The sequence below is a fragment of the Passer domesticus genome, chromosome 2 (genome assembly GCF_036417665.1).
Source record: "Passer domesticus isolate bPasDom1 chromosome 2, bPasDom1.hap1, whole genome shotgun sequence".
NCBI lineage: Eukaryota > Metazoa > Chordata > Aves > Passeriformes > Passeridae > Passer > Passer domesticus.
Window position 1 is genome coordinate 24,996,708 of NC_087475.1, and position 20,841 is coordinate 25,017,548.

The 20,841-nt window shown below is 38.6% G+C and overlaps 1 long non-coding RNA gene across 1 annotated transcript; it reads left to right on the forward strand.

Moving 5' to 3' along the window:
* The first annotated feature begins 1,477 nt into the window (after window positions 1–1,477).
* Window positions 1,478–18,126, forward strand: LOC135295262 (uncharacterized). The gene is made up of 3 exons (XR_010357300.1): window positions 1,478–1,597; window positions 4,617–4,874; window positions 17,897–18,126. It is a non-coding gene; the product is annotated as an uncharacterized LOC135295262 (long non-coding RNA).
* The last annotated feature ends 2,715 nt before the right edge of the window (window positions 18,127–20,841 follow it).

Below are 20,841 nucleotides of genomic sequence, written 5' to 3' on the forward strand. Positions count from 1 at the left end.
TAGACAAACATCTTTCAGGAAGTGTTTGGGTATTTGGTGCTCCATAGGGGGATGCTAAAAGACTTGTTGAGATTATTTTGACTACTCCTTTGATACAGTAAACACACTAGAAGAAATAGAGGACATAAATCAAAAGCTATATTATTCACATGTGATAGATGGAAAATCAAGCTATATAAATGGAAAGTAACCTACACGTGGCAGTGTAGAATGTCTATGGCAGCAAGCCAGGGATGGGATGCAAATCTGTTAAGCCACAGTCTGGAATTTAACCACAAAGCTATCTTTTCTCTGGCCTTTGTATTCTATTTAGACAAATTCAAATGTCTGGATGTTTATCCAAAGCCTTTCAGGAGTGTTCTTCCCCCTCTGACTGCATCCCTTTGCACAACGGGCCTGGCTTCCCCTCCTGTGGGAAGACCTAGCAAGTCCTGTCTCCTCTCTCACACCCACCATGTCATTTTTAACACTTGGTGGGGACTCTCACTGCCCTGCCAGGTCTGTCTCTCTCGCAGGTTCCTGCTGATGATGGAGAAATCACTTTGGTTTCGAACGGCGTCAGCCCCAAGGTGCATTTCAGGCCAGCTGGGAGGGCTGAGGGGGCAGCTCAGGGCACTGGCACGGGCAGGCAGAGACCCCAGTGTTCAGAACAGGCTCTGCTCATGTTACAAAAAGGCTCTGTGAGATTTAAAATCTGCTTCTGTCAGAAACTTCCCGTTCAAACAAAAGCTAACCCAGTTATGTAAGAAGGTGTTAAATGTACATGGAAAAATGATGCTTTTCCAAGAAGCCAGGCAGTGATTACATTTTCTAAATCTGCAGTCATTTTCCAGTAACAAATAAATAATCAAAGAAAGAACATTCTGTGAAAAAATAATAATGTTGAACTAAAGGAAGCAATTGCTATTTCAAATCAATAAAATGTAGTTCCTTGTATTTTCATGTTAAATAAAAACAAACACTTGCCCAAGGAAAGCAACAGCTAAGCTGTTTGTTTTTATATTCACTTGGATCCTCAGATCTCTTCCAGGCAGACTTGTGGATAAACAGGTTTGTTTACGAAAAATCTGCTCATTACTGCATCAGTTCTATCTATGGTGTTTTGGTTTCAGATGAAGCTGCTTTAAAGACATTTGTTTGCTTAAAATTAGGGGGTGCACAGCCTAAGGGATAAAATCAGAGGGCTACAGTGTCACAAGTGGGGTTCTCGAGTAATTATTTCAAAGCTGTAGACTCATCTTGAAGCAATTCAACTTTAAAATCAACCCAACAAGAAAAGTCAATAAACATTAAATATGTAAACCCTTTTTGTCTTTCTATTTCCTGCTGTATTTGACACTATTCCAAATGAAGGTTGCTAACATTGTTTACACAGGGTTCCTGAGAACTGGTGATGACTACCTCTAAATAACACTCTGCCTCCCACCTGTTTTCAAAAAAATTCATCTGTTCCAGGGTACACAATTCCTCTGTAATTCTGGCTTTCCTCTGCTTTCCTCTGTCTCATTTTTCTGTGAGACAGTGCTTAATTTAACTATTTTAATTAGTTTCTAGGACTGCATTCATCTCTGAGAACATGCTGCCCCAATGCTTCCAGGTAAATACTAAAACGTGTTTTGCATAATGATTCTGTATTTTTATTTCCGTCATCTCAATAAGGAAGTTAATTGGGCGGGAGGGGAGAGACTTGGCAGACAATAGTACACAGCCATCTTCACCCAACTGACAACTGTGTTAATAGGCTTTTTAAAAAATGTGTTACACATCACCAACTTGACATAGAACAGCTGTGTCCAGACAGAGAACACTAAAAAATACCACCTGGTAAATGATATATTCTTTATGGATAACAGCTAGTCTGTGGAAGACCAGAGATGTTACTTTTTCTGCTTTGTTGAAGATTGATGGCCACCTATTGAATGAGAATGTACTTTTAAATTGGAAAGCATCTTATTCAGCTAATGAATACCTTTATCCTCATGTACAGCATAAGCAGAATTAGAAGTCAGAGGGTGTTCTTCAGCTACTGCAGTTCTCTGCACTGCCAATACCGTTTGGGGGGATTGTTTTGGGGTATTTTTCTTCAGTGGACTCCTTTTTGCCTCATCTGATAAGCTAACATTTCCTTTTTCCAAGTGGACTAATGCAAATTATCCTTTCTCTGTGGGGTATTGGTCATCAGTCATAGTGACAAGGAACAAAATGGTCAAAATATTGCTGAAAGGGAATGTGAAGTTGATCTGAAAGACAAAGAAATCATCACATTGATGATTTCCAATGAATGTCCTCTCTTCATGACAGAATGAGTACAGTTTTTAATTCATGACAACTTGCTTTGGTAGACTGCAGTGAACAACCTCGATGCAAAAAGATTAAGCTGAAACCCCATTTATGAAACCAGCAGTCATGTGCTGACACTGAGCTGCAGCTAATCACAGCCAAATGCCCTTTGATTGTGCAGCCTACACAAAATTCTCTTTTCTTATGCATAATATGGATCCTATTATTATTTCCCTCTTTCCTCTTGCACTCATATTTCCCCAGTCTAGGGCAGCACACAATTATTTCCCCCTTTTGCCATTGTCTGTACAGTTTCTATTGTATTGACTGCCTGGAGCGTCTTTCTTCTTACCTTCCTTCAAGTTGGGCTGCAAAGCAGCATGCTGCTTGGGCTTTCTTTTCACTATTCATTTGTGAATTTGCATGCTTTGTAGTGCAAACTTTAATTGGAAAGCACTGTCCTTTTTTTAAATGGCAAGTGTGAAAGAGAATCTGTTTTCAATGCACTAGTTCTCCCTGTTTTAGAACCATGAATGTTTTTCTGGTGACAGCACATGGTCCATTAAGCAGCACATAAATGTTCTCCTATTTACTTCCCATTCTGAAAATGGAGAAAGGAAATAATACTCAGAAGAATAATTTTGCTTCCTAGCACTCTGAGATTTTCCAGTTTCCCTAGGGCTACATTTTTCTGTTGGGAATAAATATATTGTATGTTACAGAGCCCAAATCCTTAATAGCTATAATTAGCAATTCTTTTAATTAATTTTCCAGTAAAATCACATTTATAAATATTCAGCTTGCAAAGGACAAGGCTGATGCTGAACTTACGTTAGAGTCATACGATTAGCTAAAATAATGTCACAATGAAGTCACCACAGGCCTTGAAAATATATTTCTATGTTTGCATGTGAGAGAGCATAAAAATGGAACACCTTTAACATCTAAGTTTGCAAAGACATCCATTCCAGCATTTATACTGACTTTGCATTTTCTAGTGAAATATCATGGCCTTCTCTTAGGATGCACTGTATTTTCTGGTCTATATTAAAAGGGTCTTTTTGTCAGTCTACCGATTAAGAGAACTGTAGTGCATAAAGGCTCCAGGTAGCAAACACAGCCTTGCTTTTCAAGGCAACCAGAATGATTTAGATCTAATAAAGACCAACCCAAGAGCGACTAGGCCTTATAACTTACCTGTGTTGTACTGGAAAGTAGCAAAAAAATAGGGTGGGAAATGTGGTTTTATGTGGAAAAGTGGGCATACCCATAGGTAATGGGATTTTTCTCCACCTGGACTCAAAAACTTTCTTTTGCTATAAACAAAGAACAAACAAAGTTCAGGTGTTACATGTTAAGGTGGTTAGAGGTTAAGGAGGTTAAGTACAATGACCACCTTTACTGTGCCAGGCATAAACAAGTTTTCATTATAAATTAGTAAGTTCTAAAGAAACTTTTGAATCTTTGAATCAAAGTATTAGGAATCTTTATAAAGTTTATAGGGGCATCTAGGGGAAGCTGCCTGGAGATGTGAGCCAGTCAGGAAACTTTTGGTACCAGATATGGAGATACATGCACAGAATCTCACCTGTGCCATGGTAGATACCCACCTGTCTGTGGTGTGGGTTTGGAGGAGATACAATAGCAGTGTCTTCTTGATGAATGCAGCTGTGGTCTTTGCTCCTGTGTTTGCTCCCCAGTGTGTGCTTGAGCCAAGATCACAACAGATTCTGGTCCCATCTTAGTGTTCAGAAGTTGGGCAAAAGGGGGAAAGGAATGGTGTACTGAGGGATAAGGAAGCTCATGACATAGTTAAATAAATGGTGCTGAGTTGCTCATTCTTATGAGCTGCATGGAGGCTGAGGGCTAAGTTTTAGAGGTGGGCAGGTACAGAGGAAGGCCAAGTGTCTGGTTGTGGGTCAGAGACTATGAAGAGAGATCATGATCCAAGATTGATGGCAGCCTAGGTGCGGGCACAACCTGTTGTGCCAAGAGACAAAGTTGCCACAGTGATCAGATATGTTGCCCCAGACACTGCTGCTGGCAGCAGCACATTCTCCAGCAGCCATTCCCAACAACAGCCCCCATCCCACTGCCACTGCTCCTGAGCTTGCTGCAATTCAGTCATGAGGCTTGCCCAGACCATGATTGGCAGGGCTACATCACACAATAATAGGAAATTTCTCTTCTAGTTTATTAAGGACAATCTGCAATGTCTACCCTAGTCCACCAATACACCTGTGTATAATAGTTGAGGTACATCATCTTTCAATTCTAACTATTTCATTTCCAAAAATTAAAAAAAAATAATTTTTTGGCTCTTTAACTTCCCTCAGCACAGGCCACTGAAGGTGGTTTCGAAGTGGCACTGCTGCAGCTGTCTCCTACCTTTGCAGTGGCTCATTTTCCTGCTCAGCTGTGCTCTCTAGAGAAAAGACTGGATGCCATATGGGTTCCCATCAGCCATGGGCACACTTCTGGACAGCCACTTCTCCCCTGTCTGTACTCACCAGGCCTACTCGGAAGCAAAGATCATTCTTCTTGTGCAAACAAACCTACTGGAGTAAACACCATCTCCTTGGCTCAATGTGCTTGTGAGTCACTCCTTGGTGATGGGTGGTGGTTTCCAGTGTGGGATTGTAGCAACTGCTTTGTTTCTGCTTTGCTTTTATTCCATGAAAAGAAAATAACTACCATACGTAGCATTCTCAAGCTCTGTACAAGCTAATTCTTGCAACTTTCCCACGTGGTAAGCAAGTATAATTAAACATATTTCAAAATATATGGAAGCCAGGACATAAAAGGGTAAATCATCTACTCAGGACCTAAAGATAAGTAAGGATTTGAATTCAGAAGTAGTACTTATGTCAGGTAAATTGGTAATGGACTAGGCAAACTTCTTAAGGCCTTTCTCAATCACCCAGTTAGAAATAAGACAGTTAAAATAGTAAGAGTAGTAAAGGCTGGGGATTCAACTAAAGCTGCAAAAACAATCCATCCCCCCTCACTTTAGGGGATGTTTGAGTCCAGAGCATAGAGCACAGTATACAGCCCAGCTTCATGTCTTGCTCTGATTTTATGGTAAGATGCTGTTAAAATTTACAGAGAACTGAATGTAAGGAAACTACATCAAACATCTGACAATATTTTTCATTCTGCTCTTGCTTCACTTGTCATATTGTTTCAATAGGACCACCATCGTCCTCCACTTCTTGCTTCAGATGTCCTTCCCTGTTATTTCCTCCACTGTTAAAAATTTCTCCCAGCTACTTAACATTTTCCCTTCTCTAAGAAACCTTTTCTCAACATCACCCCCTTCCTTTAAGTCCCTTAACTGATCCCATATGTGCCACTTGCTCCTCTCACCATGTTCCCACTAGGGAAACATTCAGCTTCTTCACTGCCTGAGGCATCTTGTCAGGGTATCTTTCCACTTGTATTCCTACAAGTAAGGTGAAATTGTAAGTAGGAATTCCTACAAGTAAGGGAAAGAAGGGGAGGGGACTGTCAGTTTTGTCTGAAATTGTTGTAAGAGGGAGTTGGGGAATGCAAAGCAGACCCTACTGCCTCCGAGGACAAACTGGTGTGGCTTTACTTTTGCCAGGGAAAAGGCAGGTGAAGTTGACAAAAAGAAACACTTGGCAATCTTGACCCATTTTAAATTAAAACTGATCATACCTGGTTTTGCAGCATGATTCTGTATAAGGATGTCATTCCATTTTAGAATCAGAGGAGATTGTTTTGACCTTACAACTATTTTGTGCAGTTTTGTTTACATATTTAATGCCAAAGTAAATTCATTTAAATTTAGTATATGCATGCACAGTAATCTTGAGAAATTGTAATACATAGGAAGCCTAAAGGAAGCACCAAGCAAATGTTAAAAGCCATTTTAAGATTACACAGCATTTCACTGAATGTTTTGGAGTTTCTCCCTTTTATTATATACTTTAAAATGACCACTTCATTCTTTGGAGGGCCAAAATATGTGATACATAAGTTGTTTTTACAAAAAGCATGTACATATGTGCTTGCATGCATGACTGTGCATCTGCATCTACACGTGTCTTTTTCTGTGTGGGGAGATAGATAGGCAAGACATTTATGGAAATCATCCTGTTTTCAAAATCAACATTGTTAGTATTGAATAATTCATTCTAGAAACCTCTCCTTCAAAAAGAGTGAGTAATCTATCTTTCAGTAAAGCTTTTTCAGTTTTCTCCTTTAATTATGAAATTGAAACATATCTCTTTCGAGATATTATCCTGGCAAGAAATATCTGTTCACTAGTTCCCAGGCAAGTACCCTAAGCCTGAATCAACAAATGGGTTTGGAAGGAATGATTGCTAAGGAAAAGTTGAGGTATCTTTGACAGCTGGATTACTGGTTTAGACCCAGCTGAGTGTGTCAGCCACTGAATGACATACCTGATTGCCAAAGCAGCAGTTTCTATTGCAGCAGTTTCTAAATTCACTAAATTTAATTTTCTTGAAACATCGCTTAGAAAAAATAAGATTCTGAGCACTGTCATAATTTACACTGTTTCAAGGAAACAGTACTAATGATTTTCACTTTCATTCTTTTCTATGTTTTCTCTCTGTTCCAGTAATGTCCTAATTAATAGTTAATTTGACCTAGGTTTGCAAGGCCTTTGCAAATGGAAAACCAAACAGGTTGACGAAAATACTTCTGAGAAGTTATAATTCAGAAAAAAAATAACTTCACAACTCTATCTATGAACTGTTTCGCATTAAAGAAAAAAAATTACATTCTAAATGTGAAAATCTCAGACTTCAGATACACATATCTGAACATCAATAATGGACAACTGCTCCATTGGAAGCAGGAAGAGAGGAACAGGGAGAGATCTATGGGTGCCTATGAATAGGTCACTGGGAATATCTTGAACGTATCAATCTAAACATCCAACACACAGCTGAGCTGAGCTGCAGAGTGCCTGGTTATTAACACAACAGTGTAAGCCAGGAGGATGCCCATGCCTCAGGCACCTGTGGCAGCAGAAACAGGCAACGTCGAGAGACAGGAGACTGAGACAGAGCAGAAGGTTGCAGACAGATGATGTTTACACACACACAGGCCCCAGGACTGCTGCCACAGTCAATGGTCTGAATACAACCCACTGGTCTGAGTTCAGGTCAGTGTGGGTGCTCCAGTAACCTGAGGAACAAGAGCAGATTCCCTTTGAAGAAATCAGCATGGAGAGAGAAAGAAAGATGGGGGGCTGGGGGGTGGGAAGGGAGGGCATCAGGAATGCTGCAGTGATAAGCAGAAAGAGCAGGAAACTATGGCAGTGAACCGGCTGTAAGAGCATGGAAGGGAGCTGGGAGCAAGACTGCTTTTATTTAAGTAATTAAAATGCAGAAACGTTGAAAAAAAATAAAAACAAGGAACTGGCCAAATTTCAAGGCATTATTTTCAGCTCACTATCAGATGTAGGTTATTCAAATAGTTCAAAGTTTTTTGCTCTGCCCCCGAGGTCACTCCCTGAATCTGCAGGCTGTTCCATTCAGAAGGCCAATTTTAATTCTCCAGATATCAAGTTTGTGGTGAACAGAAAAACCTTTTGCATAGTTAGGGCTATTTAATTGCAACATATCAATAACAGATAAGCACCTACACAGATATTGCCACGTTTACAACACTGTGCAAGAGTTAACTAATTGTGTTAAGTATTATTACCTCCATTTTGCACATGAGGGCATTGGGCAGAGAGAGGAAATACCACACCCAAGATGACAAAGTTCACAGGGTTCAGAAGCCTTTTGACCATACTACCTTTGCATTTTACAGATCTGTTTACTAAAAATACGGAACATTTTTATTTATGAAAGATGAGGATTAATAATTTACCTGGTACATTAGACCCTTTGTACCTGGTGTACTGTAACATGCATTGTGAGTGTTTGAATGCTGTGCAGAGAATTGACAAAGTTGGAATTGGCATGTGATGCCTCAGGCCACGACAGAGTAGGGACTCCCAAATGGCAAAGGCACAGAGATGTTGGGGATACCTCAGGGGGTGTTAAAGGCAGGCAGAAAACTTCAGTTAAAGTGTGGCTCCTGTCCCAGGTAGCAATGGTGATGGCAGACCACGTCACTCGTCTCTCAGTGATCTGTACCTTAGGAGGCTTAGCTGGGTTTGTCTGCTGGGTAAAGAGGATTATGAGCTTAAATGTGTAACACCCTTTTGCTTTCTTCTTCCACCTTTTTACTGAAATGCATGCAGAAGCCAGTAAAAGTATCTATTTCCTCTTACCTCTGTTAAAAGTGCACTTGCACTGTGCATTGACTATATTGAAACAAATTGCTTTATTTCATTACCACATGCTTCTCCATCAATAAATTACATCTTAGATCAAAAGAGCAGGATTGTCTTCTGTTTTCTAATTTATTTCATTTGCTCAGGTCTTAAAAGACTTCAATACTGTAAATGACTAGATTATTATTCACTTTTCAAGAGGCCAGTATATTCTAGTCACACAAGGACTTCTGATGTACATATATATATATATTAGTTTGTGCATTTGTCAACAAATGATTCTGCAAATGACATTTTTATTATGGAAAGTAAAACTCTAGCTTTTTTCTTTGTTACTTCCTTTTTTCATCACACTGAAAGCCTGACTTCAGTAAATGTTTTGCTACTTCTCTTCAGAAATTCCAGCTTCCTACACCCTGAAATTTGCCACCTCACCTGAATTCAGCTCCTCCAAATCTCACTATTTGAAGTCATTCTTAAGTCCTAGGTACTTTCTAAAACCACTAGCTTTTAATAGACCTTCTTGAATATTCAAGGTTATGTTTCTTGCCCTCCAAACCCCAAAGAACAGATGTGGCAGAAATTTTTATTATATTGCTTGTGGGCATTTTCATCAGGCTTATTCTTTCTCTATTCTCTATGTAATTGTTTTCTCCCTTCCTGTTTATTTCTAAGGCTTATAAACATAGAGGTGAATGCTGACTCTTTGAATTCTAGCTTTAGTAAACCAGCACTGACATGTTGCTGAATCTACCTTGTGATGAGTCTGATACCACGATGGTGAGATAACCATTCAAATCATTATTTATAAATCACAAAATGGAAAGAGGTCCTAGTGTATAGCGTAAGAAAATGGGTGGGAAGGAAAGAAAACATCTTCCAGGCTCCAAAGTGTCTCACCTAGGACTTTGAAGAAGCACATGAGACTGAACCTAACCTTTAGTAATGGCCCTTCTGCAGTGGCACTTGTCTGACACGTCTCTGTATTTCACCCTACACAGTAAATGGTAAGTTTGTGACTACAGCTTACTAACACATTGTGAGCTGCTGTGGGATTCTGGAGCTCTAAGCAGACCAGCCTCAGATGGAAGTGAAGTTCATACTGTCCTTTGGAAATTATAGGTGCTGGCCAGTACTAAGCTTAGGAGGCTGGTTCTCATGGGAGATTTTTGATGTTTACATGTCTGCACATCCACACAAAGGGCCCTCTCAGTATAAAACCAGACTATTACTGGTTACAAACCAGAGATTTACAAGTAGAACTGCATAAATATTGAAGCAAATATTTGTTTGGGGATGGTGATTGCAGTTTGAAAAAGAAAAAAAGAGTGCAAAATTATTACCTGAATCTTTACAAAAAGGTCAAATAACATCTACACTAAGAAAATTGCGGTGCATGACCACCTCTGATGACAGACTGCCACAGTCACCTGAACTTTTTAGTTTTGCAGATTATTTCAGTGGAAATAATGGAAATGGGTCCATGTTCATAATAATTTTCCTCTATGCTTGATTTTTAAAACTTAATTCATAGTGGCAGGAAATATGCCTCATAAACAAAAAAAAAAATGCAATTAGTATCTCTTTTATTATAAAGCAAATTTATTGAAGCAATTATATCTTTTCCACCAGATACCCCTAGTTACTTAATGCTCTGTGTTTTAAAAATGATACCCAGCCCCTTCACCAGGTTTCTGCTTATGATGCACCAGCAAATATGAAAATATGTAAATGTCACCTGTTCAGTGGATATAAGAAGTGAGTAAATTCTCTAATACCCAGACAGAGAAGTCGCTCTGGTTTTAATAACCTACGTACATGATGAAAGGATGCTGTCTGAAAACAATTAAATTCTTAAGCATTAGCAACAGCATTTTGATGTCCTGTACTAGTTACATATGCTTGCTGTTGTAGATGACAATCTCCTTTCACTCTGGAAAAAAGTAATCTTGAATTGAGGGGATTTACATGCAAAAGGAAAAGCATGTTAGCTTTTAGTTTCTCCACCTACATGTGTAGATATTTTGCACTGTTTGTGCAAATGTTTGTCTTCCATAAGCAGCTGAAGAAGTGAGTAATCTTTGCTCAAGAAATTGGTCTGAAAGAGATAGGGTGTTAAAGAAGAGCATTAATGAAATGCTATCAAGATTTTAAAATTAATGGAGAGTGCCAAAAGATTTGGCTCCTAATTTGGACTTTTCAATTCAAGCAGATCAGATAAAAGTTAATTTTAGACCTTTAAAAAAAAATCAGTATTTTCTTGAAATACTTGAACAGCTTGAACATACCATAATTTCTATTTGATGTCTCTGCAGACAATTTAAATGTTAGCAAAAAATATTTCCTGTTCTCAAGTAAGGTGGCTCAGGAGAGTATGTGAAAACAGAAATTAACCAAGATTTAGGTGATTCTGGTGAATACAAATGTCCTTGCACATGAACATAGAAAACATGAAGAAATGCTATGAATGAACCCTATTATGACTCTCTATGAATGGTGTACATGATGCAATTACTGTTACATATTTTCATCTGAACTATTAATATTTAATTCATTCAAATTGGTATATTTTCATGCACAGATTATCAGTGTCAAATGTCCTTTTGATTTCAGAGATGTTTGGCTCAGACAAATCTATCCAAATATAAAATCAGATTTTCAATACTAAGGCAACCTTTGTCAAATTCAGAGAACAGCTCTTCTACCAGCACTTACAGAGATTTAAAACATAACACAAGAACCCTTCAAGTCTCTTGAATGTATATTTCAAGGCTTGAGCAGAAAGTCCCCAACCTCTCATGTAGCAGGGGATCTCAAGTGAGGAAAGGGTTGGAAACAAATGCAATTAGCTTTTGCTATTCAGATGGAAGTGTAGCCAAGCGAATGCAACTTGTGGATGCTGAATTCTTGAGGAGCAGCAGTGAGAGCACAGGACTCTGAGGCTACAGAAGGAAATTAATTCCTTTGCTTTATTTGAGGATACTTGCAAATGAGAGAAAAAAAATTCACATAGTAGACCACTATAGTCCAGCAAAGCAAAAATTACTAAATACAGTGCAAGGGTCCAGATAAATAGCAGCCATAAGAAATGAAGGATTAGTATAAAATATGCAAGACATTATCCTGCTGCAGGTATTTTCCTGTTCCCACATGTCTGCTGCATACCACAGCTACAAAATACATCTCTCTATTTCCATGAACCCACTCATAAAGGTTTGTGCTTTGCTGATTTTTCAAGTTAATGATAGTCAAGACACTTGGGAGAAAGATTTATGTCAGTGATGCACAGGTTCAGCAAATTGTCAGAGTTCTGCTGTGCAATTAATCATCTTTTCTCCATTACAATTTGTAAGTGCCAAGCATATACACAAAACCATTTTTATAATATAGTTATCATGGGTACATAAGTAGTATATGAATCATGTATAAAAAAAAATACAGAGTGCTAGCTACCACATGGATTTGTAAATCTTTCTTTGCATAACACAGTCCCCCAAAAATTGTGGAGGCTGTCACATTTAACAGTCATCATTTTTATGACACTACTTTAAGCAGATCTGCATCTTTGTTATATCTGTGCTTCCCAGGCAACTTCATCTACAGTTATGTACATTAAGTTTTTGGGGTTTTTTAGAGGGAAGCATTCCTAGTTAAAAGACCAAAAAAAACCCCACCAAAAAAAAAAAAAAAAAAAACAAAACCAAACAAAACAAAACCAAACCAAAACAAATAAACAAAAAAGCCCACAAACCACAAGACCAAACCAAAATTCTGGGGCTACCACATTGCCAGGAGTAGCTCTAAAAGATTCTGTGACAGACAATGAGCTGAGCACGACCTTTCCTCAGTGGTTTCTTTGAGGTGCTTTGGCAAATAAAACTTGTCCTTTGAGAACCAGAATAAGCTTTTCTCCTCTTTCAGGGAGAGGTATTCTTATGGTCCAAGCCCCAAAAGCAGACTTAAGAGTGATGTAGATTCTTGGGTCAACCTAAGCCACCTGCCTGCCTCTATTTCTCTCTTTTTTAAACATCCTCAGAGTCAAGCTTCTTATTGCTCTGCATCAGTATTGGCTCCTGAATGCAGAAGAATGCAGTTTCCTATGAAGTACATAAATAAGAAAAACTGCAGACTGGATATCCCAACAGTCACAGAGGAATTCCAGGGGAAGCAGACTCATCTCCAAAGGTGTTGGTGCTGTGAATGTTCACGTCTTACTCTCTTCCCATCAGTGTCCCTCTTGAAGGGTTTCTGTGAGAATTATGCTCATTTTAGAAGTCACACCCTCAATAACCCGTTGCAATTCTTACATGCAGTTTCTTTTTTGGAACTCAAGAAAAAATATCTGGATTATTAGTGTTTATTATGCCAATAATTTCTGGAAGTCAGTTTTATAATGTGTATACTACAACATTCCACTCAGATCAAAGAAAACAATCCACTCTAATTGGGTTTTGAGATCAAATACTCCAAGCTTTACATTCACTGAGCTACATGTGGCTTAAATTATCTATATTGGACAATCCTGGACTGCATATTTTGTGCTATACAGTAAATAGAGAACATGTGGTTTGGAATGTGTCTACCGTATGTGCTAGTGCTCATAGTAACCAACAGGATCACCAAAATGCACTGCCAAGAGCCTAATAAAAATTGATTGTGATTTCCAGACTCAGACCTCATGTGGATAGACAACAATTCATTGGGGTCTGTGGGTGCTAAAAGCAATGTTAAACCTTTTATGTGAGGCTTCAAACACAGGTAGACAAAGAATCAACATAGCACAGGGCAAATTGCTGCCTCTATCCTTAATGTATTAAATTACTCTGAAGTACATGAGCAGAACAGGTATGTTATGTGTGTGTGTGTGCATGCATGGATAAATTCAAAAAGTGAAACTGAACTGACTAAAACAACTCACAGAACTGACCTAAGCAAACACTGAACCACTTTCAATAGTTAGGGATGTGCTGCAGTGTTAGCTTCGTTTTAAACTGCAGAATTGCACACCTCTTTGCTTTAGTCTTTTTTTTTTTTTTTTGTACAAGAAACAGTGTTCACACCCAGATATAGGTGGGGTTTTATATTAATACTAATATAATAAATTGATAGCATTCATTTTTCCGTTATTCTTTTTAGCTATTTCTGTTCCTTCAGAAACTCGTCAATTTGGCCACAATTTTGCAAAGTCATTTTGAAATCCTCAAAATGAGTGATATTTCAACTACTACAGGAAATTGTTGATTATTCAAGTAAGACAGAATGTAAAGCCTGGCACAGAGGGAATATGTGAGTGCATTTAACTGGTTTTCTCACTTCCCAACACTTTTGACACCAATAAACCTGAAGGCACACTTGCTAGAGAGCTGTCACTAGCTTGTCTCACAGTAACAACCTTCACAGCTGACTACAGTGAAATCTTTTGTCAAAGCTTCTACTGACATGTTTCTTGATGCTGCACTGTTTAGAAAGAAGTGTAACAGCAACAGAAAGATTGGGATGTTTTTGAAGAGGGAATGCAGAGGGGATACACAGCTGTAACTGGATATCTGGCAGTGCAGTAGGGTAACATTAATGTGAGAGATAAAGTCCTCATTTTCATGGTATATTATTCAGGAATTAACCATACAACCAGAAATGCAAAATTACAAAATAATATCCTAGGCAATCTATCCATTCTGCGACATTAAAATTAAAAGGAAAAAAAAAAAGAAAGAAAGAAAAAAAAAGGCAAACAAAAGGCCACAAAAACAAAGAAAGACCAGAAAATCTTTCCTGGAAAGAGCTTCTTTTTAATGTATTCTTATTTCTGAGCTAGCAAAAACCTGGCAAATAGCAATTTTCCAGTACTTTCTGCAATTTGAGTTGGAGGAGGATATTGTGTAGGAGGTTGGTGTGTTTAAAGGAACTGCAGATACACTCACTAGTAAGCAGGCTTGATTTTTCAGAACGATCACTCCAAACGAATTTCTGCTGGTTTCAGGAGTGATGAAGGTGAAATATCTGAGCATCCTACAAACAGCTGAACACTTTGTGCCCTTGGACCTGAATGAGGACAGCACTTCAGGATTCCAGCAGAGCCTAAGGGATTCACCTGGAAAGGTGAAAAAGGGATTCACCTGGAGAGAACAGAACTGACCAAATCAAACACTCAACACTTTCAGTAGTTAGGGATGTGCTGCTTGGCTGCAGGGTTAGTTTCACTTAATTCAACCTGCTGATGGCTTGTCCCCTCAGCTGACAGGAGTCAGATAAATCACCCTTTCACGCCATGTGGGCACACAAGAGTCAATAAAGGACTTGAGGATGGAAAGGAAATGGTAGTTTTTTTCTATGACTGTGTCAGTGGTGCCATATGGAGAGACCCACAGCACTAAAATCACATGGCACGGGCTGACTCGTGCCCTTGCTGTGTAAGGCTCTCTCTCTGCATGTCACACTGACTCTCCACACAGCACAGGAGCTGGCCCAGCACACCTTCTGACTTCTGACTGGTGGCTTTGGGACCCAAAGGCATAAATGTTATTCTAAATTTTATTAGATGAGTCTGTCTATTAACTCCAAGGTTTCTAAAATGGTGTGAGGGCTCTGCTCCAGGGTGGCTGTTAGTTGACTCGGGGTGTGATAGGAGAGCAGATAGTTGCTAGAGACTACTGGGGTGACGTTGAAGGACAGACTGGTCCCTAAAGCTTTTTTTGAGAAGCCTTAGAAGCACACTCTGACACACTGTCTTGAGGCACTTTTCTGAGTGGTCCAAACCAGGGCCAGAGGGTGAGTTGACAGCTACCTGAATGCTCACAAGGCCTATGCTCACACACTGCTTCACCTGCTTTTATTCTGTAAATTTACTCCATTTATTACAGCCCAAGTATCATTTAATGACTATATAATACTAAACAAGGAAGGCAGAAGGGCTCTTCAGTGCCAGGCAGGTGGAAGGATTTGTAACTCAAGAATGAAAGCAGACAGATATGGCTAAATGATGTAGCCTTTCTTCTGCCATTGCTCACAAGGGATTTATTCTCTCTCCGGAAATGCTTACGTTAATGCATTCTTTTGTAATTCATCATTGTATGTATTTTCTGTACTTTCTCTCCTATTTTATTTTGTTACCAAAGGTTACTTACATGGAAACAGAAATATTTTGAGGGTTTCTATTTAATTTTTTCTTTCTATGTAATTTTTTTTTGCTTAAACTCTTTGGTTATCCAAGCTGGATTGCTTCTGAGCAAGAGCATTCCTCACGGACAACTGTCCGACAAAAAACAGGACAGCTCAGCTGTGACAGGAACGTTTACAGAGGAGAAGCTGAATGCTTGGCAACAGCAGCATCAATCCCCCTACCTGCCCAGCATTTCCTGCATGTGTCTGAAGCCTTAGAGCTCAAGGAGCACTTGAAATTCAGAGGAATTTGTGCAACTAATTTCAGTAGATCTGAACTTACCAGGCAGTCCAGACCCTTTTGGGAGTCCTTTGTTTCTTCTCCCTTCTGCTGCAGCTGGAGAGAGGCTTAAGAACACCCAGTCAGGTGGGCAATGTGGGGGGAAGGAGATGAGAGAGAGAATCCACATGAGTGTCTGCATGTACCTGATTCTGCTCTCCAGAAAGTTAATTTTGTTTCACAATATTAGGCTTTTCCAGCCTTGTTTCATGCTCAGGCAGAACTGCACCTTTAGCAAAGGTAGAAGTGTCCTTTAGCAGAAGACAAGAGAAATGGTAATGGTCTTTTCCTGACTCCTGCCCCTTGGCTTGTATTGTGTCACACCCCCGTATTAATATATGCATCTACTTTTCTTTGCTCTTTTCTACAGAGAGGATTGAAAAGCACAAAGTGTGCTAGGTCAAATGCAGTTGGGAGCAAACAGCAGTGCAGATATGGACAGCATCCAGAAAAGCTGCAGGAGTCACACTCAGACCACCTACCTACCGTATGCGTCAAAGCTGCTGCAGCACATAAATTCAAGGCAGCACTGTGCAGCTCCCACTGCTGCCATCCAGAGCTTCCTACTGTAGGTCACTCTGGGCTAGGCTTCATACAGAAAGGTTTCATACAGCCCTCTGAATTTTTACTGGCGTTGAATTTATCTTAGCTTTTATAAAAGATAAAGTACACTGAGCGTCCCTTTCTTTTCTCCAGTTTATCTTTTCACTTATTGCTTTATTTCTTCTAGAAGTGAAGAAATGAAAACACTCCTTAGCTTCATTTGTTACAAAGAAAGCAACATATTATTGGGTTTTTTATTCTTATTTTTTATTTTATTTGTTATTCTTATTTAAAGAATTTTATTCTTTATTCTTATTTTTTATCTTATTTTCTTATTCTCTATTTCTTATTTATTTTTATATATTATTGGTTTTATTCTGTTAGCTAAAGTTTAAGGGTCTCTATAAATGTTTTAAATATTAAGTTTTTAATTAATTTTTTTTAACATGTAGAGGCTTACTGCTTCAGTTTTAGAAATGTGACTGTTTCTATGAGTAGTTTATTTTAGGAACTCTGAAGCATGGGAATGCTTCAGTGAATCCTGTTACCTTTGGAGCTAAATGGCTTATAAAAGCTTGACTTTAGCTGTACAAAAGCTCCCTTTACAGTCCATGGGAGGGGAAAAAAAAGAAAAAAAAAAGTGTGTCCGAAAGAAAATTAAGAAAATTCATACCTCTTTCAATTACAGAACTAGAAGAATGGCTGTTAGACTATAAACCAAAATTTTAGTTGGCTAAAACAGACCCATCACATTAAAGAAAATGGGCAGTGCAGCAGTTTTGAAAACAAAGATTAGGAAAAAAGGAGGCTGGTTACTCAAGAAAGGCTTTGATTTTTGCAGAGGATCTGTAGCTTTTAGATTCATGCATATAAATTTTGTTAGAAACAAGTGATTTTGTAGAAAGAAGGAGCTCCAGGAAAGAAATATGTGCAAAAGTCCCATGAAGCTCACTGGTATTTCTGATATACTTGACCATACACAGAGTAATTCCTCCTCAAACATGTCCCTCATCTTTTGTTTCCTCTCAAACTACAAGGTAACAGTCCTAAAGAGCATATGGCTGTTGTGATGATAGGAAAATCGACATGGGATGTTTCATGCAGCAGTTATCCTGAGATTTGGAGGTCGTACCGGATGATCAGTTTCTGTCTGTCCCTACCAAAACCACTTCAGATTTTCTAAATGCAGTTATTTTCTCCTGTGAACAGTACAATCAGACCAATGCAGACTTTCCATAAAGTAAAAGGCTGTGCAGCAAGTGCAGGGGTTTGTTTACTGTTGTTATTATTGGCTATTGTCCATCTGGTTTTCACCCTACCTTCCCTCATACTTTTCCCCTCCAATCTTCCCACAGATATTGGCTTGCTGACCGTAGAGCTGTGTGCCTGGCCTTTGAGCTCTGTGCTTGGAAGACACCTCTGTGCCACATTCTGGCTCTTCCTGTATCTGTTCTGTCTATGCTGTATCTTTCTGTCCCTTTGAGCAGGCAAGTGTGAAGTAGAAATGGCAAATTATGCTTCAGGAAAAACTCGGGTGCCTGATTGTGTGTGCTCAGTCTGGACTTAATTCTTCAGTTATTCTTGCCTACCCACCACCTACTAACCCAAACATAGTGAAATATAGTTAATCCTTTCTAAACCCAAATCTACCCAGCAGCAACATGAGCTGCTCACGAAATGTTATGGGTTCAACCTCATCCACAATACTTTGCTTCATGTACCACTTAAGCATAAATAAAGGGACACTGTGTTTGAACACCAGCTAGTGAACATTCTAGAGTCAAATAAACATAAGTTGCCAAAAGAAAATGTATAAATGGTATGTACTTTCATATTTGAATGTTAATGGCTTCATTTCTAGTAGGAGAATTGATTATGCAGATTTGATTTATTGTTAGCTCAGCTCAATAGTATTAAGTATTGAGCATGATATGTGCCACTGCAGTTATTGTTTCCCTGAAATAATTTGTTTTGATATATACCCATTGATTACATTTTTACTGTTTTAATGATACCGGTCATTATGGTACTGGCACAACATATGCAATCACTCTGTGCGTGTGTGTATATATATATATATGTGTGTGTGTGTATATATATGTATATGTATATGTATATACGTGTATATATATATAAAATAATATATATAAGTATGTACTACATATTATAATAATATATATTACAATTATATATATTATACTAGATATACTATATACATACTGTATATATACACTATATATATAATATATATGGTATAATATATACTATAATGTACTGGTGTTTATTTCTGGAGCCAGTGATATGTCATGACTGAGAGTTACCAGATGTCATGCTTCGTATTGTTCTCTACCCTGAAAGTCAGCAGTGAGCATCCACTGTTACACCAACTTATTATTTTTGGAAATCAAATGGAAATGACACATTCATCACAAGCTGATACAGCCAGTTAATACAACCTGACAGAGCAGGGAAAACAATACACAAATGTCAAATAAGACGATGTTCTCCCCCTCTTGTGGGACACACCAGATAAATAACACTTCAAAGTCCCAGGTCTCCTTTGGTCTTTTCAAAATCGTCCCCTCCCTGACTACTGCCAGGAATCTGTCCCCTGAACCTGCACATGTTGGTTATTCACGTCCCTTGCCTTCTCAGAGGCTGGGAGGGAAATGTGATTTTTACAGACACGTGCACAGTGTTCTGGAGAGTAACAACAAACAAATTGTGAACTTTGGTATGTTTCCACTGTTCTCTCGCTATCATATCTTGAAATGAGAGTACACAGCAGCTATGCCCACATTTGTGGGACAACTGAGGGAGGTATTATCTTAACAGATTGCCAGTTACTCCGTCTTTGAAAACTAGTATTGTTTGTACATGACCTAGAACTATTAGTTTTATCATGAAGGGCAACCAGCTTCACCAGATATTCCTTGTCTTTTGATAGCCTCACATCACCATCTTTTGCAGCCACTTTCCTCACAAGGCAGAGAGTCCTCAGATACTTTTTTCTTTTGAGACAAGTCTCCGAACTGATGATCTTTGTGATATTCTGCATATGGCTTTTTATGGTAATTAGCTATGTCTTTTCCTTATTTAGATCAAGAGTACAAGGTTTGCTTAGGATTTGCTGGTTTTTTTCTTGGCAAAATTTCAGATTTTTTTCAAAATGGAATCACTTCCTCCTGATTGTATTATGCACCTGCCCTCAAATTTATTGCAAGCAGGTATTTGCCCTGGTTTTCTGACTCTCTGTGTGTTTTATCAGCTGCTCCTTGACTGTTCTTAAGCACTTTTACTTTAAGGAATACAATCTTCACTGCAAGCCTTTACTTCTACCTGTTCTGAGCAACATTGCGTGCATTTCTTACAGGGAATGCTTTGCTTTGATCTTTTTGCCAGTTCTAATGCTTTTAATTTGATCTGTAATTATTCCCTATAATAACTGTTTCAGTTCATGTGTCTCAGCTTTAATATAAGGGTGATTAAGTGTTCAGTGATCCTGCTTGGCAGCCACCTTCTAGTAAAGAAACATACCATTCCCTGACAACATTTTTACAGGAGTCCAAGTGCTCTTAAAGACTACAATGATTTTAGGGGTATATATCCTTCTTTGTGTTCCCAGAGTCTGAAGTACAGCCCACCACTGTGCTGATCCCGCCACAAATACCATGGGAAACACTTCTGAGCTTTACAACTGTGCTGGCATCTGCTTTTCTTAGTTTGTTTCTAAACACTAAGGGAGTGGTTGTGCAACACATGAGTGCCCATTTAAAGAGAACTACATGTCCTGGTTTTCCCAGCTTTTGATGGACCAAGATTGCTGAAGGTTATGGCCCTCTCACATGACATGAAAACTCTACTTCCTTCTGTAACACTATTAAATGCTGTGGATGGAATATCGCAATGAATTTAATTAATTATAGTTTTCTGACTTTGCCAGAGCATGTTTCCTGAGTTGTTGTTAATACTTTACTTTCGACATAGAATAAATATTTGTAAGTTACAAATGGGAATTGAATTCACGCAGCTTTTAGAAGGGGCAGAGATATAGTTTAGAGACAAAAATTATTCTTATTTTTCTTCTTTTCTGAAAAGGGTTTAATCTTTCAAAAACAGAGAGAGAAACACATACATTTTAGGGTGTTTTCCCTTTCAAGATTTGAGAAAATATTAAATTATTTTGCTTTAAATTATAAATCAGAAACACATTTCAATCAAACATATATTTAAGCAAATCATAAATACCTTTATGCAGAGCTATGCTGAATGTGTAGATAAAGGTATTGATATGCACATA